Here is a 27,857-nt window from a genome sequence, read left to right on the forward strand (position 1 = left end):
GCCTGTTATGGACTCCCAGGATACTGTGGCCCTAGGCATGATTGTGGCTTCCTACTGTTGCTATTCTGAGTTCCCCTATTACTTTTAAAAATTCTAACCCTGTCTGTAACTTTGTAAGTAGTTATTCTGTGCCCCTGACCAATAACAGATACCAGTTTTTTTTTTTTAAAGATTTATTTATTTAGCCGGCGCCGTGGCTCAATAGGCTAATCCTCCACCTTGCGGCGCCGGCACACCGGGTTCTAGTCCCGGTTGGGGCGCCGGATTCTGTCCCGGTTGCCCCTCTTCCAGGCCAGCTCTCTGCTATGGCCAGGGAGTGCAGTGGAGGATGGCCCAGGTGCTTGGGCCCTGCACCCCATGGGAGACCAGGAAAAGCACCTGGCTCCTGGCTCCTGCCAGGATCAGCGCGGTGCGCCGGCTGCAGCGGCGGCCATTGGAGGGTGAACCAACGGCAAAGGAAGACCTTTCTCTCTGTCTCTCTCTCTCACTGTCCACTCTGCCTGTCAAAAAAAAAAAAAAAAAAAAAAAAGATTTATTTATTTATTTATTTGAAAGTCAGTTACACAGAGAGACGAGAGGCAGAGAAAGAGAGAGTTAGAGAGAGAGGTCTTCCATCCAATGGTTCACTCCCCAATTGGCCGCAACAGCAGCAACTGCGCTGATCCAAAGCCAGGAGCCAGGAGCTTCTTCCAGGTCTCCCATGCAGGTGCAGGGGTCCAAGGACTTGGGCCATCCTCCACTGCTTTCCCAGGCCATAGCAGAGAGCTGGATTGGAAAAGGAGCAGCCGGGACCAAAACTGGCACTGATATGGGATGCCGACGCTTCAGGTCAGGGTTTTCATGCGCTGAGCCACAGCACCAGCCCCATACAGATACCAGTTTTAAGGCAAACAATAGGTAGTGAGGGCCTATACCAGGAGGACACAGAAAAAAAAAGATACATGATAAATGTACCCTACAGGGCCAGCACCGTGGCACAGCGGGTAAAGCTGCCGCCTACAGTGCCAGCATCCCATATGGGCGCCGGTTCGAGTCCTGGCTACTCCACTCCTAATCTAGCTCTCTGTTGTGGCCTGGTAAAGCAGTAGAAGATGGCCCAAGTCTTTGGGCTCCTGCACCCGTGTGGGAGACCCAGAGGAGGCTCCTGGCTTCAGATTGGCACAGCTCCAGCCATTGTGGCCATCTGTGGAGTGGACCAGTGGATGGAAGACCTCTTTCTCTCACTCTGCCTCTGCCTCTCTGTAATTCTGCCTTTAAAACAAATAAATAAATATATTTTTTTAAAAAGTACCGTTTTGCAGCAGTTTCCAAGAATGAACTGATGGCAGGAATTGCCTTTCTTTAACCCCAATGCCTAGCTCTCAGCAGATGTTCAACGAATGTTGGTGAAATGGTTGACTACAAGGGTCAAATATGATTCCAAGATTGAAGGGTGGTTATCCTTAAGGAAAGGGGGAATCAGGCTAATTTGTAAGCAGTAAAGTCACATTAAAATTGACACAAGATGACAGTGTAGAAATAGCAAGAATTTTAGTCATATAGATCTAAATTTTAACTTTATCACTCAACCCACCCAATTTTGGGCCAATGACTTCACATGTCCGTTATGGGCCAATGACTTTACATGAAGTCAGCTTTCTTTTCAAATGTTAAGTAACAATCCCCACTTCAGTGTTACTGTGGGGAATACTTGAGATTCTGTATGCAGAGTACATATTCAATCCTTTTTTAAAAAAGATTTATTTATTTATTTATTTATTTATTTATTTGAAAGGCAGAGTTACAGAGAGGCAGAGAGAGAAACAGAAGTCTTCCATCTGTTGGTTCACTCCCCAAATGGGTGCAATGGCTGGAGCTGAGCTGATCCGAAGCCAGGAGCTTCTTTCAGATCTCCCATGCGAGTGCAGGGCACTTGGACCATCTTCCACTGCCCTTCCAGCCATAGCAGAGAGCTGGATCAGAAGTGGAGCAGCCAGGACTCGAACTGGTGCCCATATGGGATGCCAATGCAACAGGCAGAGGTTTAACCCACCACACCACAGCACCGGCCCCACATATTCATTCTGAGAGAGCTTCCCACCAAGCTAGACATCTTGAGATGTGACACAGAGATTGAAATACATCAAGGACCACTCACGGGATTTCTTTTGAAGTATATTTCTTGTGATTATGAAGTAAGTCATTATTTACCTATGTCTGTTTTACCCCTGCTTAGAATACTGCGGTTGATTTTTTTTTTCTTCCTCCCACCTGCCATTTGTAGAATTCTGGAAAGTTAAAACTGTGACATCATTACTCAGTGGATTGAATTTTAGCCTTTAGAACACTGGGCTCCTCAGGATAGGCCTGATAGTACAAATCTTTCTCCTTTCATTGTGCCTTTAATTTAAGCACTTGAGTAAAACCCTGTAGCAGAAATGGACTTTGGCCTCAAGCCCTTCTTTTACTTTTGGGGCCCTTTGTATCTTTCTCCTTTCCATTCTCTAAACATCTTTAGTCAGCCCAATTCCTATTCCAGCTGAACAGCTGGCTTCCTAGTTCAACCTGTTAAGGGGTACAGAATGACTATCTCCACCAATCCATTGGGTTTGCTGAAGCAACTGGGTAGCAGGGGCCCAAGCACTTGGGCCATCTTCCACTGCTTTTTCTGAGCCATTAGAAGGGAGCAGCTGGGACTTGAACCAGTGCCTATGTGGGATGCTGGCATTGCAGGTGGCGGCTAAACTTCCTATGCCACAACACTGGCCCCAAAATTTTGATTTTTAAAATCCATAGTATGGAGCCTACATTTTGGCATAGCGGGTTAAGCTACTGCTTGTGACAGCAGGTTAAGCCACCGCATGTGATATCAGCATCCTATATCAGAGTGCCACTGCTTGCTTTCCATCCAACTTCTTGCTTACTGCTCCTAGGAAGACAGTGGATAATAACCCAAGTGCTTGGGCCCCTTCTACCTATGTGAGAGACCAGAATGGAGTTCCTGGCTCTTGGTCAGCCCTAGTTGTTGCAGTCATCTGGGGAGTGAACCACTGGATGGACGATCTCTGTCTCTCTTTTTCTTTTTCTCCACTCCTCCTTCCCCACCCCCCAAAGCTCTGGCTTTCAAATAAATCAATAATCTTTTTAAAAACAAATAAAACTGGGGCTGGCACTGTGGCATAGTGGGTAAAGCCACAGCCTGCAGTGCCGGCATCCCATATGGGCGCCCATATCGGCTGTTCCACTTCCGATCCAGCTCTGCTATGGCCTGGGAAAGCAGTAGAAGATGGCCCAAGTCTCTGGGCCCCTGCACCCATGTGGGAGACCCAGAGGAAGCTCCTGGTTTCAGATCAGTGCAGCTCTGGCCATCACAGCCAATTGGGGAGTGAACCAGTGAATCGAAGACCTCTCCCTCTCCCTCTCTCTCCCCCTCCTCCTCCCCCTCTCCCTCAAGCTTGGGTGGGAGGTATCTTCCTTCAATTCCACAGAATCTTTGTAACCTCCTTGGAGGCAATGTCAAAAGCCCAGGCTCACAAACCTTTATAAATGTGGGGCTAAGCCGGATGGCCTTCCAGCTCTGTTTTCTTTTCCTTCTCTCCCTTATCATCAGCCAACAATATTTAATTAATATTAGGAAAGTACATTATTTAAAAATACATAGTAAATTCAACATGGTCATCATTAAATCTTATCCAATCTGTTTAAAAAAAAAAACAAAACTTGGACTAATCCTAGCTTGGGTGGGCGCAACAAAGGGCAGATTCTGAGGTCAGTCTCTCCCCTACAGAGAGAAGCCTAGGTTTCTCTTAGCTAATTTTGCTGCATATTGTCTAGATCACAGGCTCCTCAAGAAGTAACTCCATTTATCCTGAGCTAGTACTAAAAACAACATTACTGGTTAACACCTATATAAACTGTTTTGAGATTTAAATTGGAAAACAGATTTCCATTTTTATGATATGTGCTACCCTAACATTCAGACATCTATATTTACACATGTGGAAATATCTAGAACTGCATGCTTGTGGACCCTGACGCTATCACTGTCAGATAACACATAACACATGCATATATCCATACAGAAATCAATAGCACTTGGATTTGGAAACATTCTGCATCCATTTTAGCGTCACAGAAGAGATGCTCAACCATCTGTACATAATTTATAGTTGAACCCGACCTTTGTGTAGATGAATTGGCTCTTCCATGGTGTTGAGAAAACCAGGTAATTGGGTTTAGATCACCAGCCATTTTGTTCTGGGAACTACTGGGTCAGTGGATCATGAAAGAGAAAGGGGCCGGGGTCTTCCAAGAGGCTGAGGAATCTCACTAAAATCTCATTTGCTCCAGGCCAACTGGAACAGAAAGTAGATCAAGCAGCCTTGGTGGGAAGTTGAGCTTCTCCTTTTATAAAGGAGAAACAGCCAAGTGAAGATGTAATTTCAGCAGAGAGTACAAAAGAGGACAGAGAAAGGAGTGTTTAGAGAATAAAGAGAATTGACAAATATATTCCCCTAGTAAAAAAAGAATAACTTTGAATGTCTTCTTCCTTAATACATTTCAAAGCTTATTAAGCTAGCAATTATTTGTTTCTTTAACATGTGGCACATTTTTAAAAAGTGACCTTTCTTCTTCTTCTTCTTCTTTTTTTTTTTTTTTGACAGGCAGTTAGAGAGAGAGACAGGTCTTCATTCCGTTGGTTCACCCCCCAAATGGCCACTACAGCTGGCGCATCGTGCTGATCCGAAGCCAGAAGCCAGGAGCTTCCTCCTGGTCTCCCATGCGGGTACAGGGCCCAAGCACTTGGGCCATCCTCCACTACCTTCCTGGGCCACAGCAGAGAGCTGGACTGGAAGAGGGGCAACCGGGACAGAAACTGGCGCCCCAACCAGGATTAGAACCCGGAGTGCTGGCGCCGCAGGCGGATTAACCTAGTGAGCTACAGTGCCGGCCGACCTTTTTTCTTCTTAACAAAATATAAAATCCTCCCCCCACCAATATACTTCATTAAATTAGCATGATTGAAAATGCCCCAGCACATAGATTGGGAGGGCCAAGTAGACCAGTGTGAGGATGTTGCTTTTCTGAAAAACTGAACTGTACCTCTAAGAAGCACAATTAGATTGAAAATCATGGGGGCCGGCACTGTGGTGTAGCAGGTAAAGCTGCCACCTGTAGTGCTGGCATCCCATATGGGCGGCAGTTCGGGACCCAGCTGCTCCACTTCTGATCCAGCTCTCTGCTATGGCCTACGAAAGTAGTGGAAGATGTCCCAAGTCTTTGGGTCCCTGCATCAGCGTGGGAGACCTGGAAGAAGCTCTTGGCTCCTGGCTTTGGATTGGCGCAGCTCTGGCCATTGCAGCCAACTGGGGAGTCAAAGATCTCTCTCTGTCTCTCTCTGTCTCTCTCTGTCTCTCTCTGCCTCTCTGTAATTCTGCCTTCAAATAAATAAATCTTAAAAAAGGAAATCATGAAAAGAAAAATACATCTGATTAAGAAAATTAGATTCCCCAAACTGAACTTTATCTTCCACTCTAATAACTAAAATGCTGTTATCTAGCAGGGTGTTACCACCCGGTATTGAAATGATCCTTTTTTTTTTTTTTTTTTTTTTTTTTAAACTTTTATTTAATGCATATAGATTTCCAAAGTACGACTTATGGATTACAATGGCTTCCCCCCCATACCGTCCCTCCCACCCACAACCCTCCCCTTTCCCACTCCCTCTCCCCTTCCAGAAATGATCCTAAATAATGCAAACACAAGTTACAATCATTTGGAATGTTAACGGCTTTTACTTGAGGGCAGGGCTGCTTTTTGCTGTTTGTTTATTGTTTGTAACTGCAGACCCAGATCACAATATTCAGGGTTCTGTGGACATGCACTATGATGCATGTGAGGGGCTATATCAGAATAAATGTCAAGATCCTTTCTAATTCTAAAATTAGAAATCTGGTACTCACAGAAGTTAGAAAGTGCCATAGCAATAGCTGTGGGATTTTTTTTTTCCTTTCATTTTTCTTTAACAACAACTAAAAAGAAGTACTTTCCTAAGGAAATCTGTGATTGTTTTTGATGACAAAGTTACACCTCTTGGGACCCCAGCACCAAATAAAGGCGTGTCTGGGTCAACGTTCTGTTTCAATTCCAGCTTCTTGCTAATGTGCACCCTGGGAGGCAGCCGGGTATGGCTCAAGTGCTTGGGTCTCTGCGCCCATGTAGAAGACAGGGATTGAGTTCTGGGCTCCTGGCGTCAGTGTGGCCCAGCCCTGGCTGTTGCAGGCACTTGGGGAGTGTACTAGCAACTGCAAGATCTTTTATCTGTATGTTTGTCTCTCCCTGCTTTAAAATTTTATTTTAATTTATTTGAAAGTCAGAGTTACATAGAGAGAGGAAGAGACAGAGAGACAGAATCTTCCATCTGCTGGTTCACACTCCAAATGGCCACAACAAAGCCCATTCCTGTCGGCCAAAGCCAGGAGCTGGGGGTTTCAGCCGGGTCTCCCAGTGGGTGTAGGGGCCACAGCACTTGGGCCATCTCTTGCTGCTTTCCTAGGTGCATTAGCAGGGAGATGGATGGGAGTGGAGCAGCTGGGACACGAACAGTTGCCCACATGGGATGCCAGTGCTGCTTTATCATCTACGCCACAATGCTGGCCCCTCTCTCCCTGCCTTTTAAATAAAATTAAGAAGAAGGAAAAAAAAAAGATAAATCAGTCATCATCTAAAGGTAAACAGTGATCATCTGGCAGAGAACAAGCAACTATTTAGTGTTAATTCCTAAATTTGAAATTAAAATGAGAAACGGGATCTTTCAGAGTCTTAAAAAATCCCAGCATGTTAAACTTCAGCAGTTTCAAATGAGGCATCTCTAGCTCTGTAGTGGGGTTCTCCACGCAGCAGATGCTGACAGGGAGGGGAAGGGGAAGGCTTCCTAGGGGAGTAGATCCTGCGAAGACAAAGGGAGGGGGCAGGCTCAGATGATGCGTTAAAGGAGCCCTCTGTGGGTAAGAACCATCTTGTCCGTCACCTGCCTCAGCCCTGCAGAGTGGATCTCAACTCCGTAACTGAAGCAGGCCCTCAGGGAGCAGGAGGCTGGACTGTGAAGGGTTGTGATGCATCGGAAGACCTCCAGCGTAGCATTTAAGGACCCCCAGAGTCCTAGCAGCAAGTGTCAGATGCATGCTCACGACCTTTCTGGGGAGATAACCCCTTTCAAATCTCACCTGTTATCCTGCCTTTTACCTCCCTTTCCCAAGGAAAAGCTTAGCTACTTTTCACTGTGTTATGCAGAGCAATGCCGTGCAGTAGAAAGAACTCTTCTTTCCAGATGGGGTGAGTCATCTTCAAAGAGGCCCATCAGGTCTTTTCCCTGGAAAGGAAGATGCCACGCCCTTAATAAGAGAAAATGGCTTTGGGAAGTCCCTGCTTAAAGTAGCACTTTCCCCTTCTTACAAGAGACAGAAACAATTAGGACTTGTGAGAGCAGAGAGTGACATTTAACTGTCCTAGAAGCATGGGGTGGCCTCAACTAGTTTAACTGAATTGCTTCCCAAAAGCCCACTTTGAGATATGACAGTTGGATGAAGCCTCCATTTTTTTTTTTTTTTAAGATTTATTTATGTATTTGAAAGTTAGAGTTACATACAGAGAGAAGGAGAGGCAGAGAGAGAGAGAGAGAGAGAGAGAGAGAGAGAGAGAGGTCTTCTATGCGCAACAGCCAGAGCTGCGCCAATCCGAAGCCAGGAGCTTCCTCCAGGTCTGCCACGCAGATGCAAGGATACAGGGACCCAAGGACTTGGACCATCTTCTACTGTTTTCTCAGGCCATAGCAGAGAGCTGGATTGGAAGTGGAGCAGCCAGGACTAACCCTAACCAGTGCCCATATGGGATGCCAGCACTGCAGGCAGCGGCTCTTCCCACTATGCCACAGCACGGGCCCCGAGGCATACAGTTTAGAGAGATTAGAAATTGTTTAGGGCAGGAGTGCTGTAGAGGTTGAAAGTTATTTTCTTAAATATTCATGATATATCTCCAAAAACAGAATTTTAGTGAGTCAGACACTGCCCCTTGCTTCTAGGTGACATCTGATAAATATTGACTGTGATGTTTAATTAATAACTAATTCTGCAGAGAGCAGGAATCTTACTCTATAAACTCAGAAGTATAAGGAATATTATACTTTCAATTTATTTTATAATCATAAGCTCAACTCTCCACTAAGTAAAGAATTCAACAAATAGTAAGAAGAAAAAAACACTGGTCCTCAAGAGTAGAGACAAGGGCTATAAACAATAATCAAATCTCAAAACGTCAATTTTACTCACATACATTACATTTTTTTGTACCCTTAGTTACCACAGATCAAGGAAAACATATGACATTTACGTTTTTGGGATTGGCTTATTTCACTAAGTATAATGGTTTCTAGTTGCATCCATTTTGTTGCAAAAGACAGAATTTTTTTCTTTTTAATGGCTGAGTAGTATCCCACAGTATGTGTGTGTGTGTGTGTATACATACATACATACATATATATATATTCTTAATTCAGTCATCAGTTGATGGGCATCTGGGTTGATTCCATATCTTAGCTATTGTGAATTGAGCTGGAATACACATGGGGGTACAGATAACTCTTTCACAAGCTGATTTCATTTCATTGTAGGGTAGGGTGGGAAGTCTCACTATGCTCCTAAATCTGTATATATGAAATACATGAAATTGTTCACCTTATATAAATAAAATTTTTTTTTAAAAAAAGAAATACCAAATTCCTGGGGCCAGCTTTGTTGCATAGCAGGTAAAGCTTCCACTTGTGGTGCCGGCATCCCATAAGGGCACAGGTTCATGTCCAGGCTACTCCATTTCTGATCCAGTTCCCTGCTAATGGCCAGGGAAAAACAGTGGAAGATGGCCCAAGTGTTTGGGCCCTTGCTACCCATGTAGGAGACCAGATGGAGCTCCTGGCTTCTGCCTGGCCCACTGCTGGGCATTGCAGCCATCTGAGGAGATCTCTCTCTGTCACTTTGACTTTCAAAATAAATAAGTCTTTAAAATTTTTTTAAATAATAAAATGGTATATCAAATGCTTGGTTTTGTTTAAACAGATGGGTATCTCTGTGCCTTTCCTATATTAAAATTCTGGAGCCATATTAATATTTGTTACTATGAGAGCTGTCTTTTCTGCCAGATTCCTAAACACAGGGATTTTAGGTCAAACGGTAAGTGTGTTTTGAATTTGAACATATACTGTCCTACTCTGAAACGTATGAGCATCTGACTGTCCACACCTTCCTCAGTCTGGAAATCATCAATCTTTTTAACTTTTACCAAGCAGAGAGGCAAAAATTCAATTTTGTTGCTGTTTCAATTTTCATTTCTCAGGCTACTAGCAAGATTGAGCAACTTTTCATATGTTTATATGGCCTCTGCATTTCCTTTGATCCATTTGGGTGTTTGTCCTCTTGCTGACTTATAAAAGCCTTAGGTAAGTAAGGGCTCTTAATGCTTTTTTAGTATGTTTATGCTGCAAAGATCTCTTTTAGGGGCCAGCATTGTGGCATAGCAGCAGGTAAAGCTAATACCTGTAATGCCAGAATCCCATAGGGGCACTGGTTCCTGTCCTGGCTGCTCCACTTCTGATTCAGCTCCCTGCTAATTAACCTGGTAAAACCAGCAGAAGATGGCCCAAGTGCTTGGGCCCCTGCCACACATGTGGGAGACCCGGATGAAGCTCCTGGCTCCTGGCTTCCGCCTGGCCCAGTGCTGGCCCTTGCAGCTATCTGGGGAGTGAACCAGAGGATGGAGGATCTCTATAACCCTTTCAGAATAAATAAATAAATCTCAAGGAGAAAAAAGATTCTCTTTTAATTGGTTACTTGTCTTTTGCCTGACTATGTTTTGCTAACAAAACACTCTCCCCTGCTCCCTAGTCCATGTACCACTTGAGGTATCAATGGAAAGATGAAAGACAGATGATGATAAAAGAATCTGACAATGTTACACACAGATAAAACCTCTCAGTAAATGCCACAGGGGGTAATTCTAATATCTGTAGCAGGCCAAATTTGTTTTCATGTTAAAAATTCTTTTTTTTATGTTTATTTACTAATTTATATTTATTTGAAAGGCAGATAGAGGAGAGTGAGAAGGAGTGTGTGTGTGTGTGTGTGTGTGTGTGTGTAAGACAGAGAGAATGAGAATCAAGGCATAATTGGGGGTCACGCCCTGAGGTGTGACATGTAAGCAGAATGCTGAGGGATACATAGGAATTACCCAATTCTACAGTGGGAGAAGGAGGTACAATATTCCAGGCAGAAGGATGGCATGTGCACAGGCCTTAAAGAGTTTAGGAAATCATTAGACATTCCTGGTCAGGCCCAGAAATGTTATTCTAGGTACTCAGTATTTTTATTGTTTACTACTTTCCCTAATATTTCAAATTAACTAAATCATGCACATCCACATTTCATTACCTACTGGACCAAATGTTTAGGTCTCCCCCCCCCCAATTAATTATGCTTTATATAGACGAATATATAAAAATCATAAAGTGGACTTTTCCAAGTTTTGTTTCAACCCATTGCCCACATCTATTCTGTTCTAAGTAGGTGGGAGCAATGGGGAGTAAGGGATGGAGCACTCCCTTCAAGATGCTATGGTAGACGGTTCCTACAAACTTTGGTGATCCAGTTCATCTTCTTGTTGAAGATGAAGAAGTGGAGCAAATATTTGGTCAAGATGACAAGTGCTTTCAGTGCATTGGTGTGTATAATAACACCCTCATTCAATGGGACAGGTACTACGTAGCCTCAAGCTACACTTGCATAGTCATCACTGGACCTGTGAGGGCTGACGTATATGATGAGCTGCCTGAGGATCAATGATGTTGACCTTCAGGCCAAAGGTCTTGAGATGCTGAAGCATGTCTACAGTGAACCCCTGACCAAGAACAACCTTCTGAAGACTGAAGCCAAATACTGGCCTTCTCCCCATGGCTGTGATCACCAGCGGGACAATTTCCCTTGAGGATTCTCTGGTTTCTCCTTTCCAATTGCTTCATTGTTTTGGGTTCACTGAACTTCACTCTATCCATAATAAAGGACCTTGAGAAGCTTAGATGGGATGGGAAATCTTGGCCTTGCCCTTGGTAAGGATATGTGGGCCTGTACTATGCTTGTTAAAATGTGCAGTTAGCTTAATTCACAATAACTAAGAAATAGAATCAACCCAAATGTCTGTCAACTGAAGACTGCATAAAGAAATTATGGGATACATATACCATGGAATACTACAAAGCAGGAAAAAATGAAATCCTGTCATTTGCAACAAAATTGATGAAACTGGACAACATCATACTTAGTAAAATAAGCTAGTCCCAAAAAGGATAAATATCATATGTTCTCCCTGATCTGTGATAACTAGTAGAGCACCTAAAAAGTAATCTATACAAGTGAAATTAACATTTTAAGATGCAATGACTTTGAACAGCCCTTGTGTCAACTTTGAGGAACAGTATTTTTTTCATACAATTTGTAGAACTCTTTACTTAATACAGAGTTAATCATATGTGTATAAAGTTAACTGAAAATAGATCTTAGTAAAAAATAAGAATGGGAATAGAAGAGGGAGGAGAAAGAGGGGTGGGAGGGTGGGAAGAATCACAATATTCCTAAAGTATTTATGAGAAAAATAAATTGTTATACATTAAAAAACTGTGCAGTTATCCAATAAAGTCAGCTGTGTCATATGCAAAAAAAATCACAAAGTTACTAAAAGTGTTCAAATGGTAGGATTTATTAAAGGATGCTTGTAATTATTATAATTTTGTCTTCAAGTGTTTTACGGTTATTTAACCATTCTGTTTCTTCTAAGTTCATGGTAGGAAAAAGAGAATGAGTTAGAAAAAGCTGAAGACATCAGGTATGGATAGAAACGCAGTATTTGAAGTTAATTCTTTGAAGTTCTCTTCTGGTTTCTGCTAAGTGAGGGACAGGGACTTGGGTGCTAGCTAGTGAGGAGTTTAAACTTAGATGTCACAGGCTAGGCCCTGATCATAGTCCCAGAAACAAATGGAACACTCAGAAGAGCTTTATATACAAAGGGACTATTTAAAATGTTAATGTGTACAAGTATCTGGTGCTTCTTACTAAGCTCTAAGCCCAAAGGAATGGGAAAACAGAGAAAGAAAGGGTGTAGGGGAAGACTCACTGTTTGTTGTAGAGTCATACTGAGTTGTTGCTCTGTATGAGAGAGGAGCAATGACATTCAGTTGAGGCACATGGCCAGCTACAGACAAACAGGAACCGAACAAGGGAATTAGAAACCTTACTTCCCTCTCTTCTTTCCTTCCTCCATTTGACTTCTCAGTGAACACAACTAGAAGCCAGAAGTCATGAGCATCCATCCACATGTTCCATATAGGTCAGCCTTCCAGGTGGAAAACAGGAGAGTAAATATGACCTGAAGAAGCAAATAAGGTATTTCTACAATTCTGTAAAGGCTTTCTACCAAACATCAGGTATTTAGCTAGCCAATAGTTTGCTGCCTAGTTCTATCAAATTCTTTTTTTAAAAACTTTATTTATTTATTTGAAAGTCAGAGTTACACACAGAGAGGAGAGGCAGAGAGAGAGGTCTTCCATCCACTGGTTCACTCCCCAGATGGCCACAATGGCCAGAGATGTGCCAACCCGAAGCCAGGAGCTTCCTCTGGGTCTCCTATGCGGGTACAGGGACCCAAGGATGTGGGCCATCTTCTACTGCTTTCCCAGGTCATAGCAGAGAGCAGGATTGGAAGTGGAGCAGCCGGGACTAGAACCGGCGCCCATATGGGATGCCGGCACTGCAGGCAGCAGCTCCACCTGCTACCAATAAGCATTGAGACTTGCTCCCTCTCCTCAAGGTGCTCTCAATCTGTATTGTGTGATAAGAAAATACCTAGGTGGTAAGGAGCAGGCATATGGAAAAAAGGTTAAGATGCTGCTTGGGATGCCTACATTCTACACTGGAGTGCCGGGTTTCAGTCCCAACTCCACTTCTAATTCTATCTTCCTGCTAATGCATACTCTGGGAGGCAGCAGTGATGGTTCAAGTGTTGAGTCTGGGCCACCCAATGTGGGAGATCTGTATTGAGTTCCTGGCTTCCAACTTTGGCCTGGCCCAGCCTAGGTTGTTATGGGCATCTGGGGAATGAACTAGTGGATAGGAGGTGTCTATCTCTGTCTGTATCTCTTTCTCTCTTCTTCCCTGCCTTTCAACTAAGTGCAATAAATTAAAAAAATTAAAACTCCTGAAAATCAGCCTCTGGGGGTTAGAAAGAGGAGGCGTATATCCCAGACACTGAGATAAAAATGCAAGTGTAGGGGCAGGTGTTGCGGCACAATGGATAAAGCCACTGCGTATGACACCAGCATCCCATATGGATTCTGGTTCAAGTTCCAGCTGCCCTACTTCCTATCCATTTCCCTACTAATGTGCCTCTGAAAGCAGTGGAAGATGGCCCAAGTGCTTAGGCCCTTGCCACCCACATGGGAGATCCATATGGAGTTTCAGGTTCATGCTTTTGGCCTGGCCCAGCCCTAGCCATGGCAGCCATTTGGGGAGTGAACCAGTGGATGGAAGATCTCTCTCTCTCTCTGTCACTCTTCTTTTCAAATAAATAAAATAAAATAAATTTAAAAAATTTTAAAATCCAAGTATAGATATATCCATTAAATACAGGTTCTACTGGAGTGATCTTAGTACAGATTCATGGTATAGATGAAGATAGCACAACAAGATGGTCCCTGAAAGAAGAAAGAAACATGAACAAGGAAACATGAAACAAGGAAAAGAAGGAACATGAGATGAAGAAGGAAGGCAAGAAAAAAGAGGAGGGGAAATGACATCATAAGCTCAGAGCTCCTAACCATTCCTCTTTAGAACACACCCACTGGTTGGTGAGGTGATGTTCACATATAGGCCATACTCGCTGGGCACTTGACTTAGGGCCTATGGCATAGACAAGGTATTTGCAGTTTCTGGTACATAGCTATAACTCTATTTTTCTTTCTCACAGCACCATATGGATATGACATTAGCATATGATATGACATTAAATATACATACATATACACACATACCAGTACACTTCAGAAAGTACATGGAAAAATGGAATTAAAGGTAAGTTTCTTTTGCTGCAAAAGTTTTTGAAATGTATGCAATTTTTCATCATATACATATTCCATGAACTTTTTGAAGAACCTGTGCATATATACATATATGCTTATATGTGTGCACACTCAAATATGTCAAACTGTTTTTAAATTACAGTTTTTAAATTATGATTAGAAACAACCCAACATAACTATGTGACAAGCATGACAGGTCTTGTCTGTGTCTTGCTTAGGAGTCACTATCAATCTTTTTCATTCATATGTATAATTTTGCGCATTAAATCAATGGAACATTTAGTGGTGACTTCCCAGAATGGTGATTGTTTATTTGTGGTAGATAGGTGGGAACAGAAGCGATAATTTCTGCATTGAAAAACTGGCAATATAAGATCACATGTGGAAGCAAAGAGCAGAATAGATAAAATGGTAATTGCACTAATAGAATGACCACTTTGTTGTTTCTGGTTCCTGACAGAATAGTACGATAGGTGCTCTTTTGGCAAATAAAACACTTGCCACTGAAGAAATATTTGATGTTAAGCAATTTTATTATATTTTCTAGTGCCTGGTCCATACTATGCATATAACCAGTACTTAATGCTCAAAAAATATTTTTAAATCAACAGGTCACTAACTCATTTCTAAAGTTACATAATTCTGTATTTTTATAAAATAGTAACAAGATAAGTGTATATTAACAGCACGATATACTCAAGTTCCTCTTACCTATAACTGACAACACACATCCTCAAATCATGTAACTTTAAGATTCAGCTATTGAATTAGTAGTGAAAACTTTCCACAAGTGGAAATATTCTTTTCAACTTTGTATTTTTTTAACAGTCTGCCATTCCTAAAGCTGCTGGGTTTGCTTTGCTCCTCCAGTTGGTAAGAATGGAAACATCAGCGATGTCATGGTGTAAATGAGGAGATGCACTCTCTAGACTGATGCAGCCTTGCAAGTTCGTGCCTCTGTGTGAAGAGGAAGGCTCTTCTGCCTCTGGGCAGAGACAACCAAACCCCAGGCTGCATCAGCCCACACTAGCCTCTCTGGTGGCCAGTCATATTTGTGCAATGCACAAACTGTACCACCAGGTACCTTGTTTGTAGTGGCAAAAAACTTGACTCTCAGAATAACTTATTGAACACTTCCTAATGCCAGGCACTTGGCCAGGTGCTGGAGATAAAAATAAGACAGGGTCTTTCTGTGGCAGACGGGGAAGAGGGCCATGTGAACAGATTGCCATAATAAAGGCCGATAACATGATCAAAGAGAAACACACAGATTGCTATAGGGCCAGCAAGGAAGGAACAGCTCATTTTTCTGGTTGGACTTGGAGTCAAGGAATATTCAGAAAGGAACAGGCATTGAAACAGGGGATCGTGAGATTAACAGAAGTTCATGTGGGAGGAAAGGGCTTTAGAACTTTCGGTGACTAGGGCAAACTTGAGGCTCTCCTCCTGGACACTCAGGGCTTAGGAAAAAACTTTAAGTTATGGCTTAGTCACTTTGAGGTCATTTTTGTTGCGGTTGTCATTGTATGTGTTTGCTTGCCTTTGAAGTGATCCAGACAACCTCAGCAGTGGGGTTTATGAAAATAGTGCAAAAAACAGTGTGTTTGTTTGCCAAAACTATTCCTCTATGTAGTTCCCTTGGGAGTCTGAGGAGGCCATAGGTGGCTGGCCAAAGGCCAGGGATTTCGGATCATTGCCAAATGGCCTCCTTGAAGATACAGCACACAAGGACATTCCTGGAAGAAGGAACAGCATAATCCAACAGTATTTTGTTTGTCAGATGGAAATATCCTTAGTGACAAACAGGTGTGACCTTTGGTTATGCAATAGAATCGTGGATCAGATAGAATGTGATTTTTTCAAAGACCCAGATTGTTTATCTCCCTAAGAGGATCAGTTGGTTTTGCCCAGAAAAACTGTTCCAACACCAAGACTACATTTTTAACTCCAGTGAGCCTTTCCCATGTTGGCAAGTGCTGCTGGTTGCCAGGATCAGGTGGGAGCATGTGCACAGCACAGCTGCACACAATCCACATCACTATCAGAAAAACAGTCAGTATGTATTCTTTTGGCAGGAGGTCAGAGACATCTCGGTCATTAAGAGAGAGCAGTCATATGCAGGTAACAAACTGGTTGTACTGGGAGAGGTAATAGTCTTTATTTCTTCCCCTGTAGTAGACTGCTGACACTGCTTTGATGTTTTGAAATGATAGTGTTCCCTAAACCTGTTTGCGGAGTTCAAGGAGAACTAGAAGCTTCACTAGGCACTGTTCTGCACAATAACCACATCAACAACATTAAAAAAAAAAAAATCTCACTGACTGGTTTTACTGATTAGCTCCAAACTGGCTATTTCAGGCCACAACTCATAAGCCAGGTTCTCCTTTGATGACCCCTATGTTGAAATGAACGCTACAGGGGAGTTAGGCAGCACCAGCCCTCAGGAAACACTCAAGGGCCCTCACTACAGCAATCTGATAAAGCAGAAAGCACAGAGGAGTGTTTATGATCCTCCAGTGCCTGACACACTCCTTCTGAAGTACTCCTCCGACCAGGTAATAAAAACCTGGCCCTCAGTGGTTCTTAGGAGGAGTCATCAAAGGGAACAAGATACAAGTTCAAGAACACTTTGTAAACATGGAAAGAACATTCCTAGGAAGTAGGCAGGCACATTAGAATGCTGCAAGTCAACGAATTAAAGACCCAGGGCAGCAGCAGAGGGGCCAGGGATGTGTCAGTCAGAGTTTAAGGAGCCTGCCAGAGGGAGTCACATGTCAGTGAGCATCATCCAGAAAGCAGGCACCAAAATATCCTCAATTCACATTCATCAGCTCAGGAAGAGACATCCCCAGCCTCCCGCTGAGTACATCAAACTTCCAGGAACCACCACTTATTTCCCTTTTATTTACTACCTCCCCAATCAACCTTCAAGTTACATCCTGATTTATCCACCTCTTTTTATCTCCACTGCCACTCTCCCAATCCAAGCCACAACAACATCAGTTGGTTTTGCTCAAAAAAGTGTCCCAAGACCACAGACTACATTTCTAACTCTGGTGAGCCTTTCCCCTGTTGGCAGGTGCTGCTGGTTGCCAGAAGGATCAGGTGGGAGCATGGGCACAGGACAGTTTCCCATAAGCCACCAACACTCTCGAAAACTCTCTCAGCTTTAGCAGGAGGTCAGAGACATCTTCTCTTCGTCATTAAGACAGAGCAGTCATATGAGGCAACAAACTGGCTGTTTTGAGGGGCAATCTCAATAGCCCACTTACCGCTTTCTCGATATTCTTGTTGGCTTCCTTCCACCCTTGACTTTTGTATGGGGAGGTTCTTTCTAAACACAAAGTGCACACACTTGTGAAGGAAAAGTCATACAGATTTTACAACATAAAAAGCTGAAAACTTTTTTAAAACTGTCTTTTTTATTTAAAAAAAACATTTATTTATTTACTTACTTTAGTTTATTGGAAAGGCAGAGAGAGAGAGATAGAGAGAGACACAGAGAGAATACTCTCATCTGCTGTTTCAGTTCCCAAATGTCCTCAGTAGTCAGGGCTGCGCCAGGCTGAAACTAGGAGCCAGGAATTCAACTAGCATCTCCCACATGGGTGGCAGGGATCCAAGTACTCAGATACTGACTCCTAGGAGACCTGGATTATGTTTTTGGGTCCTGGTTTTGACCTGGGCTAGCCCCGGCTGCTATGGGCATTTGGGCAGTAAACGAGGGAAACATCTCCCTATAAATCTCTACCAAACTAGAGATCTTTCCCTTTTTGTTTTTCAAATAAAATAAACAAGCATTTAAAAATGTTTTATTTTACTAATCATCAGGTGACAATTATCACTTTTTGTCTATTATAGTAGCAAGACTTAAAATTTTAGCCGGCGCCGCGGCTCACTAGGCTAATCCTCCGCCTTGCGGCGCCGGCACACCGGGTTCTAGTCCCGGTCGGGGCGCCGGATTCTGTCCCGGTTGCCCCTCTTCCAGGCCAGCTCTCTGCTGTGGCCCGGGAGTGCAGTGGAGGATGGCCCAAGTACTTGGGCCCTGTACCCCATGGGAGACCAGGATAAGTACCTGGCTCGTGCCATAGGATCAGCGCGGTGTGCCAGCCGCGGCGGCCATTGGAGGGTGAACCAATGGCAAAGGAAGACCTTTCTCTCTGTCTCTCTCTCTCTCTCACTGTCCACTCTGCCTGTCAAAAAAAAAAATAAAATTAAATTAAAAAAAGACTTAAAATTTTAACAAATCTAATACTTTTATCCACAATCTGTGGGAGTTCATAATTTATTTGATAGGAAATTTGGCAACAGCTCTCAAAGATTCACAGCCTTTGACTAGTGATTCTATTTTTAAGAGTAAACTGTAAGGTAATAATAACAGATATGGACGAGGATTCAACTATACTCGTGACATAATAAGATCCAACCATACCTGTGGCATAGTAAGAAATATATACTTGGTTTCTGCCCCCAGTTCCTGACACAAACTCCTAAAACCTTCCCAATTTCCTGAGTGAAAGCAGTGATATCTTTTATCACATATTTGTTATGGTATTTGGTATTTGACCTTGGTTACTGACATAGAGCTCCTAAATCTCTTGGAATTCCTGGGTGATGGAATCTTTTGTTATTATGAGGTAACTCTTGGTGGGTTCCTGGGTACCTTCAAGATGAGGACTGATAAGCACAAGCCTTGATTAGAAGCTTGGAATTTTCAGTCTTATGGCCTCCCCTCTCCCACCAGTACCCTATCCTCTGAAGAGGGGAGAGGAGCTGGAGATCGAGTTAATAACAGATCATGTCTATATGATCAAGCCCCCATAACAATCCCTAAACTATGGGGTTTGGAGAGCTGTGGTGCTGGTCAACACATCACATGCAGGGACAGTGTGCATGGAAACTCCACACCCCTTTCCACAAACCTCACACAACACCTATTTGTCTACATCCTTCCTTATAGCCCCTCAATTGTAGTAAGTGTTGCCCTGAGTTCTGTGAGCCTTTATATCAAATAATCAAACCTGAGGAGGAGGGTCCTGGAATCTGTGATTTGTATCCAAGTCAGACAGAAGTGTGGGAAACTTGAGGACCCTTACTATTGGGATCTGAACTGAAGGCTGTCTTGCGGAACTGAGTCCTTCACCTGTGGCATCTGTATTAACTCTGGGCATTTAGAATTTCTTAGTGTGGGAGACCTCTATACTTGGTGTCAGAAGTGCTGTGTGAGTACAATAGTTCATCTGAGAATTATTTAATTGATGAAAACACAAGGTTTGAATAAGGCCATATTTAAATTAACGTGTTACATCGATCAATAAGATAAACTATGATGCTTTTACAAAAAAAGTTTATGAGGCCGGCGCCGCGGCTCACTAGGCTAATCCTCCGCCTAGCGGCGCCGGCACACCGGGTTCTAGTCCCGGTCGGGGCACCGGATTCTGTCCCGGTTGCCCCTCTTCCAGGCCAGCCCTCTGCTGTGGCCCGGGAGTGCAGTGGAGGATGGCCCAGGTGCTTGGGCCCTGCACCCCATGGGAGACCAGGAAAAGCACCTGGCTCCTGGCTCCTGCCATCGGATCAGCGCGGTGCGCCGGCCACATCGCGCTGGCCGCGGCGGCCATTGGAGGGTGAACCAACGGCAAAAGGAAGACCTTTCTCTCTGTCTCTCTCTCTCTCACTGTCCACTCTGCCTGTCAAAAAAAAATAAATAAATAAAAAAAAAAAAAAAAAAAAAAAAGTTTATGAAAGCTCAATAAAAATACCAATTTTCCATAAGTTAGGCATAAATTTAATATAATTCTAATTAAAAATATCTTTATAAACTTTTTAATAGAAAAATTGGTCCTAAAAGTCAAATGGAAAAATAAACAACAATTGCCAAGAAAATTCTAGGAAAGGAAAGGAGTGATGAAGAAGGACCAGATAGACATGAAAAGATATTATAAAGTCTCCATAGTTGAAAAAGTGATATCAGAATATTAGTAGACAATTGGAAGAGTACAGACACAACATATATACGTGAGTTTTTCTGTGAATATCTCAAATAAAAGAGGGAAAAGGTAGACCTCAATAACGAATTCTAAGACAGTCTGTCCACTGATGATTAGATAAACAGATGTGGCATATATACACGACGGAACATTAATGAAATCTTGACATTTGCAACAAAATGGATGGAACTGGAGATAATTATGCTAAGTGAAATAAGCCAGATCCAGAAAAACAGATATTATATGTTTCCCCTTATTTGTAGAATAGAGAGTATAAAAATTATGTGGATGTCAAGAAAAAACAAAAAGAATTGTAAGACAACTAGTAAATCTAAAGAAAAAGTTGGATCCACACTTTTATAATATTTACCCTCCAAAAAAAACCCCAAAAGATAAATATTTTAAGAAAGGAAACAACAGAAATACTATGGAAGAAACCCAAAGCACCAGCAGAAAATAAGGGAGAATAATTCTTTTCAGTAAATTTAAAATAAGGAAGGTCTTTGTAAAAGATACAATATCTCAAAGCCATAAAAGTAAATATTGGTGAGTTTGACTATATAAAACTATAGTACAAAATTTCTACATGGGAAATACTCCACAAGGAAAGATAAAACCAAAAGAAAACTAAACAAAAAACTGTGATTTATGTCACATTCAATTAATCTTTCTTACATGATCTGGCAACTGACTTCAGAGAGACACAAGAAGAAGGTACAGAGCTTTTATAATCTAATCTCAGAAGTGATGACGGGTTTTCTTTTGAATTTTTCTCATCTGTTTCCTTATGGTATCATTTATCTTGTTCCTCTTGAAACTTTAAAATCAGATAATTGAAACCTTAATTATCTTTACGTTAAACCTTTTTGGCAAGAATATTTCCTTTGTGGCATATTACACTTTGTGTCTTTTATTAGTGAAACAACTTTCTCAGAAGCCCTATAGAAAACCTTTCCTCAAGTCTCATTGGCCAGATCAGGGAAATATGCACTGTACCGGAGCAATCACAGGTGATGGAAGTGGTATACCATGATTAGGTTCATGACCTAATGTACCTCTGGATTGCTTGATAGGGAGAGAGTGGCTACATGAACAAAAGGTGCATCTTTTCCATGGTCTGTCCTGTGCATCAGTGAGTTCTGAAATCCACCCAGTGTTTTTCACCTACATTGTTAAATCTGTCCAAGTCACCAGTGACTTGGACTTGGTCTCTAACAGTAAGCTATTAACCCATCTCCTTGATTCCAAAATATTATCAACGTGGAAACTAGTGCTGTCTTTTCAAATCTAAGTCAGATTATGTCAAGCCCCTGCTTTAATCCTTCCGGTGGTTTCCTAATGCATTTATCATCAAATCCCCAATCTCAACTTGGCCTACAAAGCCCTACATCATTTGGCTCCTACTTACCTTTCTAGTCTAATGTGATCCACTCTCCTCAAGTGTCAGCTACACAGCTCTCTCTGTTCTTTACTGATCTAGGGCTTTTGCACACATAGTTCCCTCTGTGGAACATTCTTCTTACTCTTTGCCTGGCAATAAAATACAGAGATGAAGTAGATAGATTTTGGAAAATCCTCCCTAGGTACTAATCCTGTCTCTGTTAATTTGGTGCAAATTAACTTTTTATATCTTGTTTTCCTTTTTTATAAAATGAGGATGATATCAATAGTATCAAAGAGGTACTACTTGAGACAGAAATAAATGTCTACCTTGTTTCTGTCCGTCATTCTTACTAAACATATATCTTTATTAGTACATGTTGGTTATCACAGTTTGTAATTGTATATTTATCTGTGATGATCTTTACTTGTTTAATGTCTTTCTCCACCACTAGAAAATAAGCTCTGAGGACACAGAACATGTCTATTTGTTCATCCTGGCATCCTAGAAACTGACCCACTGTAGGCATATATGAGACTCATAAATATTTTTAAATGAGTGAATAATAGCATAAGAAAATGTTTATGACAATGTTAGGTGAATCAAATAACTTTGTATAAGCAATAGGCAAAAAAATAAGCAAATAGCCTATGCATAGAAAAATGGATGGAACAAATTCCAAAAGTGAACAATAATCATGTGAGTTACACATCTCTGCACAATTTTTTTTTATCTTTTTTTTTTTTTTTGACAGGCAGAGTGGACAGTGAGAGAGAGAGACAGAGAGAAAGGTCTTCCTTTTGCCGTTGGTTCACCCTCCAATGGCCGCCGCGGCTGGCGCGCTGCGGCCGGCGCACCGCGCTGATCCGATGGCAGGAGCCAGGAGCCAGGTGCTTTTCCTGGTCTCCCATGGGGTGCAGGGCCCAAGCACCTGGGCCATCCTCCACTGCACTCCCTGGCCACAGCAGAGAGCTGGCCTGGAAGAGGGGCAACCGGGACAGAATCCGGCGCCCCGACTGGGACTAGAACCCGGTGTGCCGGCGCCGCTAGGCGGAGGATTAGCCTAGTGAGCCGCGGCGCCGGCCTTGCACAATTTTTATACTTTTGTGTACACTCTCCAGATTTTTTTATTGAGCATACATGTGTGTATATATGTGTTTGTATATATGCATATATAACAGAAAACAAGTAAGGAAATAAAATAGACTGAGGAGAAGTCAGTTGATCCTTGAGGGACTTGGAAAGGGAGGAAGTAGCCAGAGGTCACAGATTCTTTTAGACTCTTTAGATATACAAGGTGTCACATAAGAGCTGACATGTGAGGACAACACTGTGGTGTGGTGGGTTATGCTGCCATCTGCAGTGCCACAACCCATAAATGGGTGCTGGTTCATGTCCTGGCTGTTCCATGCGTGATCCAACTCCCTGCTGATGCACCTGGGAAGGCAGTGGAAGGTGGCCCAAGTGTTTGGGCCCCTGCACCCATGTAGCAGATCCAGTGGAGGTTCCTGGCTCCTGGCTTTGGATCAGCCCAGCTCCAGCCATGTGGCCATTTGGGGAATGGGCCTGTAGATGAAAGATCTCTCTATCTCTGCATCTCTCTCTCTGTCTGTGGCTCTTTCTGTAAAGATGGGTGCAGAGTCCTAAGGATCTGGGTCAGCCTCTACTGCTTTCCCAGGCGCATTAGCAGGGAGATGGATCTGAAGAGGAACAGCCAGGTCTTGAACTGATGCCCACATGGGATGCAGGCACTGCAGGCTGGGGCTTTAACCCACTGCACCACAGCACTGGCCCCAACAGATAAATCTTAAAAAAAAAAAATAATAATAATAATTGGTGGGGGCCACCGCTGTGGCATAGTAGGCCAAGCTTCTGCCTGTGGCATGGGCATCCCATATGGGTGATGGTTCAAGTTCCAGCTGCTCCTCTTCTGATCCGGCTCTGTGCAATGGCCTGGGAAAGCAGTGGAAGATGGCCCAAGTGTTTGGGCCCCTGCAGCCCCATAGGAGACCTAGAAGAAGCTCCTGGCTCCTAGCTTCGGATCAGAGCTCAGCTCCGGCCATTGTGGCATATTGGGGAATGAACTGGTGGACGGAAGACCTTTCTCTCTGTCTTTCCCTCTGTCTGTAACTCTCAAATAAATAGATAAAATATTAAAAATTGGTTTTAGGTGCTGGTGTTGTGGCATAGTGGGTTAAGGTGCTGTCTGTGATGCCTGCATCTCATATGAGTTCTGGGTCAAGTCCCAGATGCTCCAGTTCTGATCCAGCTCCCTGCTAATACATCTGAGAAGGCAGCAGAAGATGACCCAAGTGCTTGGGCCCCTGCACCCATGTGGGAGACCTGAATGAAGTTCTTGGCTCCTGGCTTCCATCTGGTCCAGCCCCAGGTGTTGCAGCCAATATGCGAACTGAACTAGCAGATGGAAGATCGATCTCTCTCTCTCTCTCTACCTTTCAAACAAACAAATAAATCTTAAAATAAATAAATAAAATTTAAAAATTGGTTTGATACAAGGAAAGTATACTAAGAAATTCTCATGTGCTTACAATTATTTTTAAAAAGCTATAGTAGTGGGGCCGGTGCCGTGGCTCCCTTGGCTGGTCTTCCACCTGCGGCGCCGGCATCCCATGTGGGTGCCGGGTTCTGGTCCCGGTTACTCCTCTTCTGGTCCGGCTCTCTGTTGTGGCCTGGGGGGACGGTGGAGGGTGGCCCAGGTGCTTGGGCACTGCGCCTGCATGGGGGACTGGGGGGAGGCACCTGGCTCCTGGCTTTGGATCGGTGTAGCTCCGGCTGTGGCGGCTATTTGGGGGGTGAACTAACGGAAGGAAGAAAAAAAAAAGCTATAGTAGCATGCACACAAAAATTCATTTTATTTAAAAATTTTTTCCAAGATTTTATTTATTTACTCAAGAGGAAGAGTTACAGACAGAGAGAGGGAAAGACAGAGAGAGAGAGAGAGAGAGAGAGAGAGAGAGAGGTCTTCCATCTGCTGTATACTCCTTAAGTGGCTGCAATGGCCAGAGCTAGGCTGATCTGAAGCTAGGAGCCAGGAGCTTCTTCATGGTCTCCCATGTGGGTACAGGGGTCCAGGCACTTCAGTTATCTTCCACTGCTTTCCCAGACCATCATCAGAAAGCTAGATGGGAAGGTGACCAGCTGGGACTTGAACTGGCACCCATATGGGATGCCAGCACTGCAGGTGGATGTTTAACCTACTGCATCACAATGTTGGCCCTCAAAAACTGATTTAAAAGTTAGCAATAATACATGTTCAAATAATATTGGTTAAAGACAATGGCATCTATAGTATAGTTTTAAAACTTCTGAATTTCTCTGTGACATTAATTGAAATCCTGTCGCAGGCTTATACATCTGCATATTCATAATACCTTTAACATGCATTTATGATAACTAGAAATGGCTGAATTTTCAGTATAGACTCACTGACCTAAAGACTAATAAGGAAACAATAAAAAGGGATCATCGGGCCGGTGCCGCGGCTCAACAGGCTAATCCTCCACCTAGCGGCGCCAGATTCTGTCCTGGTTGCCCTTCTTCTAGGCCAGCTCTCTGCTATGGCCCGGGAGTGCAGTGGAGGATGGCCCAAGTGCTTGGGCTCTGCACCCCAATAGAGACCAGGAGGAAGCACCTGGCTCCTGCCTTCGGATCAGCGCGGTGCACCAGCCTCAGCGCGCCGGCCATTGGAGGGTGAACCAACGGCAAAAGGAAGACCTTTCTCTCTGTCTCTCTCTCTCTCACTGTCCACTCTGCTTGACAAAAAAAAAAAAAAAAAAAAAAGGATCATTGTAAAAAATGAAGCAAGGTAATGGAAGTAAGGTTAATAACAGCTGATAGTAGCTGTAAAAAACTTAAATAAATTATATAAATTATTTTTATACAGATATAAAATGAACATGTCAAGAATTTCATTTGGGGTGAGTGTGTAGCCTAGCAGTTAATATGCCTGCGTTCCACAACAGAGTACCTGGGTTAGATACATGATTCCAACTCCTGACTCCAATTTCCTGCTAATGCACACTCTGGAACACAGTAATGATGGCTAAATAACTGGGTTCCTGCCATCCATGTGGGAGATCTGGATTGAGTTACCAGCTCTCCGCTTTGGCATGCCTTAGTCCTGGCAATTGTGAGCATTTGTGAAGTGAACCAGTGGATGAGAGGTCTCTCTGCCACTTAAAAAAAATAGTTTAAAACTGTATTTAACTAATTAATTAATGAGGCAACCAGATATTGAAATCAGCTCAAGAGTATTCAAAGTACCAGACACAAATAGGCATAAGTAAATCTGCTTAATAGATACAAAACTGTTCAACACTCAGCAATCTTTTTGGTCCATTTGAAACTTTCATAATATTTTCCTTTCATAGCCAATTTGTGTTGAGTGCTTATTATGGGCTCTGGGACTTTCTTGGGTACCTTAAATGTATTAATTCATTTAGTTCTCACAATAACCTTATGAGGTAGGTTCTATTATTATTTTCATTTTACAGGTGACAGAACTGAAAACAGCACATAAAAAGGTAGGTAATTCACGCAAAATCACAAAATGATAAAACCAGGAGGTGGAGGCAGGATCTAAATCCAGGTAGTTTTGCACATGCTAGCTGCCATGGATATGGATATATATGTGCAAAAGCAAAATAACAGAATCTAACCAGTGAAGTTACAGTAGCTACAGAAAAGAGAAGTAAAGATGACTTCCAAGTGTTTCTGCTGGTTTTGAGAAGGGCTATCCAAATGAATAAAAAAACTAAGAGAGTTGGTTTGATTTATTTTTTAGCTGGAGTCACACGTGTAAATGGAGAGTTGAGGACAAAAGGTAAACAGAGGCCACATCATAGAGGGGCTGTATCCAAAGCATAAAGATTTTCAAATATGACCAGATGCATGAGGACATTTCAGAAAGTTTATGGAAAATGGAATTAAAAGATAGGTATCTTTCATTCATGCACAGTTTTTACATAATATGCATTTCCCCCATGAATTTTTGAAAATCCCTAGTACATTTCAGAAAGAATCAATTCGGCTGCACCATGAAATTTAGGCAACTCTGAGGGTGGAAGGTATCACTGGCTTCCAGGTACAGGAAGCTGTTGGGTTGGACCAAGTTAGTGGTAGCAACTAGACTCAACTCTTTTATTTGAGGAGTCCGCAGGTAGGATTAGCAAAGGAGGCCCACATATCATGTGGGCAAATATTAAAAGTTATAAATTGGGACCCGCATTGTGGCACAGTAGGCAAAGCTGCCACCTGTGATACCAGCATCCCATATGGGTGCTGGTTTGAGTTCCGGCTGTTCTGCTTCCGATCCAGCTCCCTGCTAATGGCCTGGGCAAGCAGCAGAATATGGCCCAAGTGCTTGGGTCCCTTCACCCACAATGACAGACCTGTAAGAAACTCCTGGCTTCTGACTTTGGCTTGGCCCAATCCTGGCCATTGTGGCCATCTGGGGAGTGAACCAGGAGATGGAAGACTTCTCTCTCTTTCTGACTCTCCCTCTGTAACTCTGACTTTCAAATAAATAAGTAAGGGGCTGGCGCCATGGCTCACTTGGCTAATCCTCCGCCTGCGGCGCCAGAATCCCATATGGGCACCGGGTTCTAGTCCCGGCTGCTCCTCTTCCAGTCCAGCTCTCTGCTGTGGCCCGGGAGTGCAGTGGAGGATGGCCCAAGTGCTTGGGCCCTGCACCCGCATGGGAGACCAGGGGGAGGCACCTGGCTCCTGGCTTTGGATAGGCGTAGCTGGGGCCGTGGCGGCTATTTGGGGAGTGAACCAACGGAGGGAAGACCCTTCTCTGTCTCTCCCTCTCACTGTCTGTAACTCTACCTGTCAAATAATCTTTAAAAAAAAAAAACAAAACAAATAAATAAATAAACCTTTACAAACAAGTTATAAATCAAGTAAATTCAAAAAACTCTATCTTCCCACCTTGATAAATATGACCTGAATCATTAGGTTTAAATTGTTTTGACTCCTTAACGTCTTGGATCTTGGAGGACCTTCCTCTTCAAACAGAATTGGATCTTACCTAACTTACAATCTATGTGAATGGAGGCAGGTCAGTTTCTGCAATATTCAAGGGACTGGCACTGGACATAAAACAGGTAACAAAATAATGACCTACCCTCATGGAACTTGAGTGTAGTGGGAGACAATCAACAGGCCCGCGAGCCGCAGGTGGAGCTTGATAACGGCTTAAGGAGTTGCTCCTCTCAGGGATCTCTGTGGTTTCCTTTGTGGAGGTGCAAGGTGGATGGTGACTCCCAAAACATCTGGGAACACGTGTGGGTGGTCGGCTGGTCACCATGCCTGG

The 27,857-nt window shown here is 43.2% G+C and overlaps 1 protein-coding gene and 1 long non-coding RNA gene across 11 annotated transcripts in view; both read right to left on the reverse strand.

Moving 5' to 3' along the window:
* CCNE2 (cyclin E2) overlaps positions 1–27,857 on the reverse strand; it is a 651,763-nt gene that overhangs the window by 147,502 nt on the left and 476,404 nt on the right. The gene's annotated exons all lie outside the window — the stretch shown is intronic.
* Positions 527–27,803, reverse strand: LOC149126278 (uncharacterized). Of its 7 annotated transcripts, none has more exons than XR_016235835.1 (5): positions 27,669–27,803; positions 24,070–24,338; positions 17,425–17,486; positions 12,314–12,411; positions 5,758–7,351 (listed from the first exon to the last, which is right to left on the reverse strand). It is a non-coding gene; the product is annotated as an uncharacterized LOC149126278 (long non-coding RNA). The 7 variants fall into 7 exon arrangements; XR_016235834.1 differs by having other exon boundaries at positions 12,314–12,444; XR_016235836.1 differs by lacking the exons at positions 5,758–7,351; positions 12,314–12,411 and adding an exon at positions 527–908.

Source organism: Oryctolagus cuniculus, chromosome 6 (assembly GCF_051225735.1).
Source record: "Oryctolagus cuniculus isolate XC-2025 breed Fujian yellow rabbit chromosome 6, ASM5122573v1, whole genome shotgun sequence".
Classification (NCBI taxonomy): domain Eukaryota; kingdom Metazoa; phylum Chordata; class Mammalia; order Lagomorpha; family Leporidae; genus Oryctolagus; species Oryctolagus cuniculus.